This window comes from Scylla paramamosain, chromosome 18 (assembly GCF_035594125.1).
Source record: "Scylla paramamosain isolate STU-SP2022 chromosome 18, ASM3559412v1, whole genome shotgun sequence".
NCBI lineage: Eukaryota > Metazoa > Arthropoda > Malacostraca > Decapoda > Portunidae > Scylla > Scylla paramamosain.
The window spans coordinates 17,119,650-17,129,649 of record NC_087168.1 but is presented as its reverse complement, the minus strand read 5'-3'; positions in this window follow the sequence as shown (position 1 = coordinate 17,129,649).

The window sequence follows — 10,000 nt, the reverse complement described above, 5'->3', positions numbered from 1 at the left end:
CGAAGTAGCAAAAGTATATTTAATGAAGTTAAATAAAAATAAGACATTAATTAAAGTAGAAAATAAGGGAAGGGAAAAAAGAAAAACTACAGTGAAATAGGAAAGCAAGCAAAAAAGTAAGCTTAACAGGAGTAAGGAAACAAGAAAATAAATTACCTTCACTAGAATAAAAAAAATAGCAAAAGAAAACAACAACAACAACAACAACAACAACAACAAACAGCTAAAGCGAAAAAAATAAATAAACAGAAAGGAAGCCATAAAACACAGACAGAGATCAAAACACCTTAACTTCAACAAAAAAAAAAAAACTTTATAACAACTAAACTCAAGGAAAACACATGGGGAGCGATAACACCACACACTGGCAGGAGTAACAGACAGGTGGAGGTGAGACCAACAGACAGGTGAAGTTGAGAACAGGCAGGTGAGGCTAAGACCAACTTGGCGGTGATGAGGAAACAAGCCGAGACGTGCTGGGTGACGAGGCGACGTGGAGGTGACTGAGAGCGACATCTACATTGGCCAGGTGAAGTACAGGTGACGTGGGAGGGAGTGAGAGGGAGGGAGGGAGGGAGGGAGGGAGGGAGGGAGGGAAGGGAAGGGAAGGGAAGGGAAGGGAAGGGGAGAGAGAGAGAGAGAGAGAGAGAGAGAGAGAGAGAGAGAGAGAGAGAGAGAGAGAGAGAGAGAGAGAGAGAGAGAGAGAGAGAGAGAGAGAGAGAGAGAGAGAGAGATAGCTTTAAAGTTTTACTAAAGAGAGGCGGAGGGAGGGAACGAGTTACAATAAGGTGGAATGATGATATTAAAAAGAAAAATGGAACAGAAGGAAGGAGAATAACTAAGCACTGTAGATAAAAGAAGGAAGGAAGGAAGGAAAGAGAAGAACAAAGCAGTATAAATAAAGGTTGGGAAAAAAAAAGTTGAATAGATAGAAAGAGAATATTTAAAAAGAAGAGGAACAGAGAGCGAGCCGTTAAAGTATTGAATAGAGAAGATAACCGGAAAGGAACAGAAAGGAAAACAATAACTAAGGTGGAACATACAAGAAGATAATAACTACAATGGAATGGAAGGAGAAAGAATAACTGAAGGATGGAAGAGACGCGAGACAGTAAATAAATGTTGGAATAAGCAATAAAATAAATGTTGGAATAAGCAATAAAAAAAAGCAATAAGACACTGAAAAAAAAGTAAAAAGTAGACAAGAGAGAAAGAGAACAAATCGGTGGAATAGACGAAAATTAATAAAGGAATGGGAAAGGCAACAAGAAAATAATAAAGTGAAATAGACGGTGAACAATTAGAATGAGAAGAAAGAGAGTAAAGAGGAACAGAGGATAACTAAAAAAAAGAAAAAAGAATAGCCAGGAAAATTAGGAAAAATTACAGCAAAAAAAAGGAGAATAAGTAAGAAAAGGAATAGACGTGAAAGAAAATAACAAACGTGTGGAGAGACAGAAAATAAGTAAAAGGAAGGAAAACACAGGAACACAAAACTACAACACAAAACAAAACTACGATGTGGAATAGACGAAGAAAAAAACGAAGAGAGGAACATATATAAAGAAAATTACTATACCATGGAAGAACTGGAAAAAAAACACGAAAATAACAAAAAAAAAAAATATGGAAAAGCAAAAAAATAAATAAATAAATAACAATACGAAAGAGACAAGAAAATAATTGAAGACCCGAATGTAAAAAAAAAAAATAAATAAAACTATACCGTGGAATAATGAAAGAAAAAAAAAAAAAAAAAGGAAACGAAACGAAATAAGAACACGGAGCAAGGGAGACAATTAAAGGGCGGAACAAACACGGCAGGAATACAAGTAAACACTCGTACTGCAGGAGACGGCGAAGGGAGCGTGGTAGGAGTCATATAAAGGCAATTAGGTTAAATCAAGTTAGGTAGGCCTGTTCCTGCGTGGCGCTGTACACGGGGCGGCCAGACAGCTGCTGCTTGGGGACACGCTGACGGGAGGTGCTGGGAGGCGTGTTGAGGTGGGCGGTTGTTTTGTCAAATTTGGTCAGTTTTGTTTGTTGCAATTAATGTTCTTTTTTTTTTCTTCTTTTTTTTCTGAGCCTTTTATTTGCCTTTGAGTGTTTCTCCATTGTGCGTAAAGTGGTGGTAGTAGTGGTAGTAGTGGTAGTAGTAGTGGTAGTAGTAGTAGTAGTAGTAGTAGTAGTAGTAGTAGTAGTAGTAGTAGTAGTAGTTGTTGTTTTTGTTGTTGTTGTTATGTAAAGTCACCGGCCAAGGGCAACAAAATTTAGGCAAAAAAAAAAAAAAAAGTCCCTCTTAAGTGTCAGTTCCCAAAAGTAGTAGTAGTAGTAGTAGTAGTAGTAGTAGTAGTAGTAGTAGTAGTAGTAGTAGTAGTAGTAGTAGTAGTAGTAGTAGTAGTAGTAGTAGTAGTAGTAGTAGTATCAGCAATAGAATACGTACCTATTACCCCTATTTATAAATGCAGCAAATCCTTTTAAATCTCCCTACTGACTCGGCACTAAAATCATGGGGTTCGTTTCACCCATGTAACACTTATTTCTTTTCACTTCAGCTGAGAGAAGCGCCACGATTCTCTTCAGGAAAAAATCAAACGACCCACTCACTAAAATACAGCCCCTTTTATCTGCCAGGATTTGACTTTTTTTTTCTGAATTTGTTTTTGCCTTTAAGTCTTCTTTCACTGATTAAAGAAAGTTGGCTGGGGACAAACTGAAGTGAGGTGTAGTTCAATGCTGGTAAACTAAAATATATCCCTTTTTCATCTATTACAATTACGTCTTTTTTTTCTGACATTGTTTTTGAGTCTGAGTCTTCCTCCTTGATCCATCGAAAATTTAGTAAGAGACAGACTGAAGTGTAAGGTGGCTGCTGAATAACTAGCATTAAAAGCTGGTTAAGGACAGACAGAAGTGAGATGTCTGGAGTCGAGATGCGAGTCGCGTTAAGATGAAAACAAATAAACTAGAAAATTAACCTCTTTTATCTATTTCACCTGCACCTATTCGTACCCCACCTGGACGTATTTATCAGCACCTAATTATGAAGGTACCTAGTTTTAAAAGCATCCTATTGACCGGTCGCTAAAAAAGCATGATTAGCGAGAGTCTGTTCTCGTCATCTCCCACTTTTTATTTCGTTTGAGAGAAACGAGACGATTCTAATGAGTAAAATTAAAATACGTGCACTGGAGAGAGAGAGAGAGAGAGAGAGAGAGAGAGAGAGAGAGAGAGAGAGAGAGAGAGAGAGAGAGAGAGAGAGAGAGAGAGAGAGAGAGAGAGAGAGAGAGAGAGAGAGAGAGAGAGAGAGAGAGAGATTCACCACCTATTTTCGTCCCAAGACAGACATATAGACGAACAAATAGACAGACACACAGACAGACAAATTCACAACCCATTTTTTTCTTTTCTATTATTTCCCCGAACACACAAGTCGCTTCACGGAGACAGACAGACAGACAGACAGACAGACAGACAGACAGACAGACAGACAAACGGAAAGAGACAGAGAAACAGACGGAAAGAGTTCACAACCTACTTTTTTGACATTTATTTTTCGAAGACATAAAAAAAAATCATTTCCTGGACGGAGACAGAAGCAAACACACACACACACACACACACACACACACACACACACACACACACACACACACACACACACACACACACACAACGTTCAAGACCTTTTTTTCCCAATTATTCCCCCGAAGACAGCCCCGTCGCTCCATGGACTGCAGAGAGCCCCGCTAGGCCAGGCTGACGCGAGCCTCGATCCATCACCCGGCGCGCGGTGACTTAATTAATTACTGAAGAAATGAATGATGGAGAACACCTGCCGAAGGGAATTTGTTCAGGAGAGAGAGAGAGAGAGAGAGAGAGAGAGAGAGAGAGAGAGAGAGAGAGAGAGAGAGAGAGAGAGAGAGAGAGAGAGAGAGAGAGAGAGAGAGAGAGAGAGAGAGAGAGAGAGAGAGTAGGGGAATTTTATTGGTAGTCATAGCGGTTTGTATAAAAAAAAAATATATATATATATATATATATATATATATATATATATATATATATATATATATATATATATATATATATATATATATACATAAGCTGTAATGAAGTTGGGTCCTGAGAGAGAGAGAGAGAGAGAGAGAGAGAGAGAGAGAGAGAGAGAGAGAGAGAGAGAGAGAGAGAGAGAGAGAGAGAGAGAGAGAGAGAGAGAGAGAGAGAGAGAGAGAGAAATTTGATACATTTATTCATGTAGCCGTAACAGTTTGCACATGATAAAAATATACACAAATTGTAATAAAGATATGTCTATCGAGAGAGAGAGAGAGAGAGAGAGAGAGAGAGAGAGAGAGAGAGAGAGAGAGAGAGAGAGAGAGAGAGAGAGAGAGAGAGAGAGAGAGAGAGAGAGAGAGAGACGAGTAGATTTTAAAGAGAGATGTCAGCATATAGAAAGGGCTGAAAGGATGAGGCGGCGGTTATTACTCGTTAATTAAGAGGTCAGTCAGGAGATCTTTCCCATTTTTCCTCTCATTACAAAATAAATAAAATATGTAAAAAAAAAAAAAAAAAAAAGTGCTGGTGCGAACCGTAAAAATTGATGACAAGAATTTACAAACACGAAATAAAAAAAAAAGTAAATCTCATGAAAAAAAAAAAATTGAAAAACAGCAGTCAATTATAGATCATTAATATATCGAGGCAAAAATATCGTTTAATTACGTTCAGGATTAGTTCATAAAACACGTAAAAAAGCACCTGATTTAGAAGAAAAGTCTTTAATAACGTTCAGTAATATACACTGAATCCACAATATGTAAAGTTTAAATAAAAGATCAATAAAAAAAAAAAAGTTGACTTGTGGCGATATTACTATGAGCAGTATCACAAAACTCAATAATAAACTTTTTTTTTTTAAGAACAGAAGTTGAAGTTGAAATCCTGGATGCTAATAAAAATATGATGAATTAAATTATTATAGCTCGAGAGAGAGAGAGAGAGAGAGAGAGAGAGAGAGAGAGAGAGAGAGAGAGAGAGAGAGAGAGAGAGAGAGAGAGAGAGAGAGAGAGAGAGAGAGAGAGAGAGAGAGAGAGAGAGAAAGTACGAAAATAGAACTAACACACATTTCCCTGATTTCCCTTGAGCAAAAAAAAAAAAAAAAAAAAAGAACTGTAAATATATCAAAATTTTACCATATGTTAAAAAAAATGGAGAAAACTGCTACTTACATAATAACAATCTCACCAAGTAACGATAAAGTAGAAGAAAGAGGACAGAAGGACTTGGCCGGCATCTTAACCCTTTAACAGCTCTTTGGTACACCTTTCCTTCCTTACTAACCACTCTGAGACATCTTTACTAGTTCCACAACCACCTCCAATCTTTAAACTAGGTAGAAATCGCTATATCTATTCTTTTTTAAATCCCCTTTCTTTCTCGTAGATGCTTACCTATAATATAAAGATTTCATACCTTATTTCCGGTGGTATTAACCCTCTAAATCCGATGGGTGTCTTATTTATTTAAGTTCGGATTAAGATTACATGACTTTACAAAGTTTCACGGGTGCTGTCTTAAGATCAGTGAAGTGTGTGATGTTTCTAATAAAATTTTCGATATAAAATATCTAGCTTCGTACGATTTCGGGTTGAAGTGAACTAGTCTGGTATGTTACAAGACGCCACGGGGATTTGAAGGGTTAATTGTTTCGTATCGTAGTGAAGATGAGGGAAGCTCGTAGTGAAGATGAGGGAAGCTTGATAGGTAGGACAGACAACTCACGATAATAAATAAAATAAATAAATAAATGAATAAATAAAATAAAACTAACAAATAAAATAATAAATAAATAAATAAATAAATAAATAAATAAATAAACAAATAAATAAAATTAGGACGATTAAAGACCAATTAAGAGGAATTAACATATGGACTAATTAACTGCTTTATATTAGGAGCTCTGCAAAGCCTGGGGTATGATTGGTGGATGTAATTAACTGGTATTTCAATTTCTTCGTCTAGTATATTTCGTATGATATGACGTCAATACTTCTGGTACCTGTACAAATAGTATCGTAAGGGTCAATAGGTCTGCTGCTGCTCGTATTTTCTATGTGTCTCTTTGCGTTCCTTTGGGTTTAATCAAGTGTGTGTGTGTGTGTGTGTGTGTGTGTGTGTGTGTGTGTGTGTGTGTGTGTGTGTGTGTGTGTGTGTGTGTGTGTGTGTGTGTGTGTGTGTGGTTATTGTTCCTCCTTTGTGTTCCTTTGTTTCTTTAGTCAAGTGGTCTACAGCTGTTAATTCCTCATTTGTATTCCTTTGGGTTTCTTTAGTCAAGTGGCCTACAGCTGTTCATTTTCCTTTGTATTCCTTTGTGTTTCTTTAGCATTTCTTTAGCAAAGTGGCCTACAGCTGTTCATTCTTTGTATTCCTTTGTGTTTCTTTAGTAAAGTGGTCTACAGCTGTTAATTCCTCCTTTGTATTCCTTTGTGTTTCTTTAATCAGTGGTATACAGCTGTTAATTCCTCCTTTGTATTCCTTTGTGCTTCTTTAGTGAAGTGGTCTACAGCTGTTCATTCTCCTTTGTATTCCTTTGTATTTCTTTAGTCAAATGCCCTACAAATGTTCATTCCTCCTTTGTGTTCATTCGTGTTCCCTTGTACCGTATGACCTTCACTCTGCCCTTCCTTCCCATTCCCGTCTTATCAGTACCTCAGCTCTAAAAGGGACGGCATGAAGGCGCTCAGGATGTTAGCTCACTCTCCAGCAGGTCACTTATCTTTTTTCACTGGATAAGACTTGTTTTTCCCCCTTAACCTGTTCTCAAAGGGCCGCCGTACTCACTCATGTTTTTGTGCCTCATCTCGACTGCTTTAAACAGGTAGAAGTTACTGGGTGTTTTTCTTTTTCTTTTCTTCTTTTTTTTTTAAGGGTGTTTTCAAAAGTCCCGCGAAGTTACTGGGGGCATTTCAAAGGTGCAATTTTAGTCAAGGTTTTCATGAGTGAAGTTATCGTTTTGTTTTCTCTTTCTTTTTTCTAAGGAGCTTCATGATTCCAGAAAAGTTACCGGGTTTTCTCAAGGGGGTTTTCATGATCCCATTGTAGTTTTGGGGCTTTTCAAGGGTGTTTTCATTATGCCAGTCAAGTTATTGGGAATTTTTTTCAAAGGTGTTTTCATGATTCCAGTGAAATTACTGGAGGTTTTACAAGAATGTTTTCATGATTCTAGTGAAGTTATTGGGGCTCTGCAAGGGCATTTTAACAGTTCCAGTGAAGTTATTGAGCTTTTCAAAGGTGTTTTCACGATTCAAGTGAAGTTACAAGGGGTTTTTGAGAATGTATTCATGTTTATAGCGACAGATTAGCTACATATATCAGTAACATGAGAAACACCCTTGAAAACACAGCTAATCATCTTTATGGCCTTTGAAAACAGTCGTAATGAGAGAGCAAAGCGTTTCAGAATACGAGCCAATTACATCCCCCAAAATAAATCTCCCCTGGCCTGAACAACTTGGCAGTCTTAAAACACTGGCGGTAATATCACACGCGTCCACCTGTCCACACCTGCCGCTCCTGCCGATAAAGGGTCCCGATAAATCGTTATGCTTCAAACTCAAGTATAAGACCAATGCAGCACTGCCAACCTTACCGAACACCCCATCCCCGCCTGGCTCTGAACAAACACATTGGCTTCCTGTGTGCTTCAGAAGATAAGTGTGAGAGCAGGTGCTGTTACGTGTGAAATTATTGTGATGTATGTTCGTTGTTCTCCGTCTGTTCATTATTTATTCACTTCACGTCTAGTCCATTTGTTTTCCGTTTTTTTTTATTCTCCTCCCGTGTGTTTCATTCTTTTGTTATTATTGTGTCCAGTCCACCTAGTTATTTTCTTTCTGCCTATCATGCTCTAGTTTTTCGCTTCCTGTCTGGTGCATATTAGATACGTAGTGCTTCTATTTTTTTGAGTCCCTCCTTCATTTCTTCATTCTTGTCTCGTATCTTCCTTCTTCTTGCGTGTTTCATTTCCTCTTGGTGATTCTTGGGTTGTAACAGATATTCCCTTCTTCTGACGGGGTCTCGTGAAAGCTGCTGGTGTTTTCAAGGAGGGTTTTCATGGTTCCAGTGATGGGTCGACAAGATTCTATACAGTCAGTACGGAAAACGCCCAATCTGAAATGATTTTTAAAGATTTCTAGTAACGTAAAACTGCTTCAAACTTCCGCATAGGTAATGCTCTTCATAAATAGATAAATAAATAAATAAATAAATAAATAAACAAATAAATTAATAATAGAATATTGATAGTTTGATTGACTGAATGACGGACTGACTGACTGAATGAATGACTGACTGACTGAATGAATGAATGAATGAAAGATTGACTGACTGACCAACTGACTGGCTGAATGAATGAATGAAAGAATGGAATAAATGATTGAATGACAAACTGAAAGACTCACTGGACTAACTAACTGACTGACTGACATATGGGTGGATGGACTGAATGACTGACTGACTGACTGACTGACTGACTGACTGACTGAATGAATGAATGATCGGCGCAGACACTGAAATATTAGACACCACAAGTTTCTGCATATCTTAAACACGCACCGACTCCCACAATATGAACCAGAATGGGCGCTCCAATTAAGTGAAGGAGGCGCGGGGATCAAAGGCCTCAATAGTATTCCTGGCCCAGAAATACACCGGATACCTCATCATCATAAGAATACTGCATCATTATTTCCTGTCCTACTTCATTTTTTTCTGTGTGTATATTCTATTGATTTACTCCTCCTCCTCCTCCTCCTCGTCCTCCTCTCCATCCTCTCCTATGTAATTTTATACGATCATGTTTAATTAATCTTAGTTCATTATCTCTGATTAGAAACGAAGCCACTAAATTTTATTATTATTATTATTATTATTATTATTATTATTATTATTATTATTATTATTATCATTAGTAGTGGTGGTGATGGTAGTAGTAGTAGTAGTAGTAGTAGCAGTAGTTGAGGTTAGGTTAGATTAGGTAATGTGAGGTTAGGTTAGGTTAAGATTAGGTACGTTAGGGTGGTAGTAGTAGTAGTAGTAGTAGTAGTAGTAGTAGTAGTAGTAGTAGTAGTAGTAGTAGTAGTAGTAGTATTAGCAACAGTATTTCTTTCTCCTTATCAACAACAAACATGATAATCTAGCCAAGTTTCTTCCGTCACTTCATTCCTCAACATAACTGTCCACCTCCTCACTTTCCACAATGTATGCAACTAGCTTCCCCTCTCACACTCCCCACAGCCAACCAACTCCCCTTCCGCGTCCCTATGTAGCTCCATGTATTCCTTCCCCTTCTCTTCCCTTCCTCTCTCCTTCCCCTCCTCGTGGCCCTTCCCTTCCCCTCCCTTTTCCCTTCCTTTCCTTCCTCTCTCCTTCCCTTCTGGTTCTTCCTTTCTCTTAATCGTTCTACACTATATAACCTTTCTGTCTGTACTTCTATCTTTCTATCTTTTCCCTCCTCTATTCCTTATTTACCTCCTCCTCCTCCTCCTCCTCATTCTTCGCCATTTCATCTACAGGTATCTTTCAACAGAGGAAATAAAACAAAGAAAGGGAAAAGAAAGACAAGAAAATTGAAATACAAAAAATTAAATGCCAAGAGAATTATCGGAGAAAGGAAAAAATCGGAGGAAAACTTTAAGTGGGACGGAAGGGAAACATTAAGAAGGAAGGGATGGGAAGAAGAGGAAGGAATGACGGAAGGAGGAAAGGAGGAAGCAATAAAAAGAGAACAATTAATTAGCAAAATGGTTCCTGCAATCCGTTTTTGTTTCTTTATTGGACGGAGAGAGAGAGAGAGAGAGAGAGAGAGAGAGAGAGAGAGAGAGAGAGAGAGAGAGAGAGAGAGAGAGAGAGAGAGAGAGAGAGAGAGAGAGAGAGAGAGAGAAACTAAACGAGTCGACCAAGAGAAAACGAGAAAATGATCGACAGGAAGACAAAAAAAAAA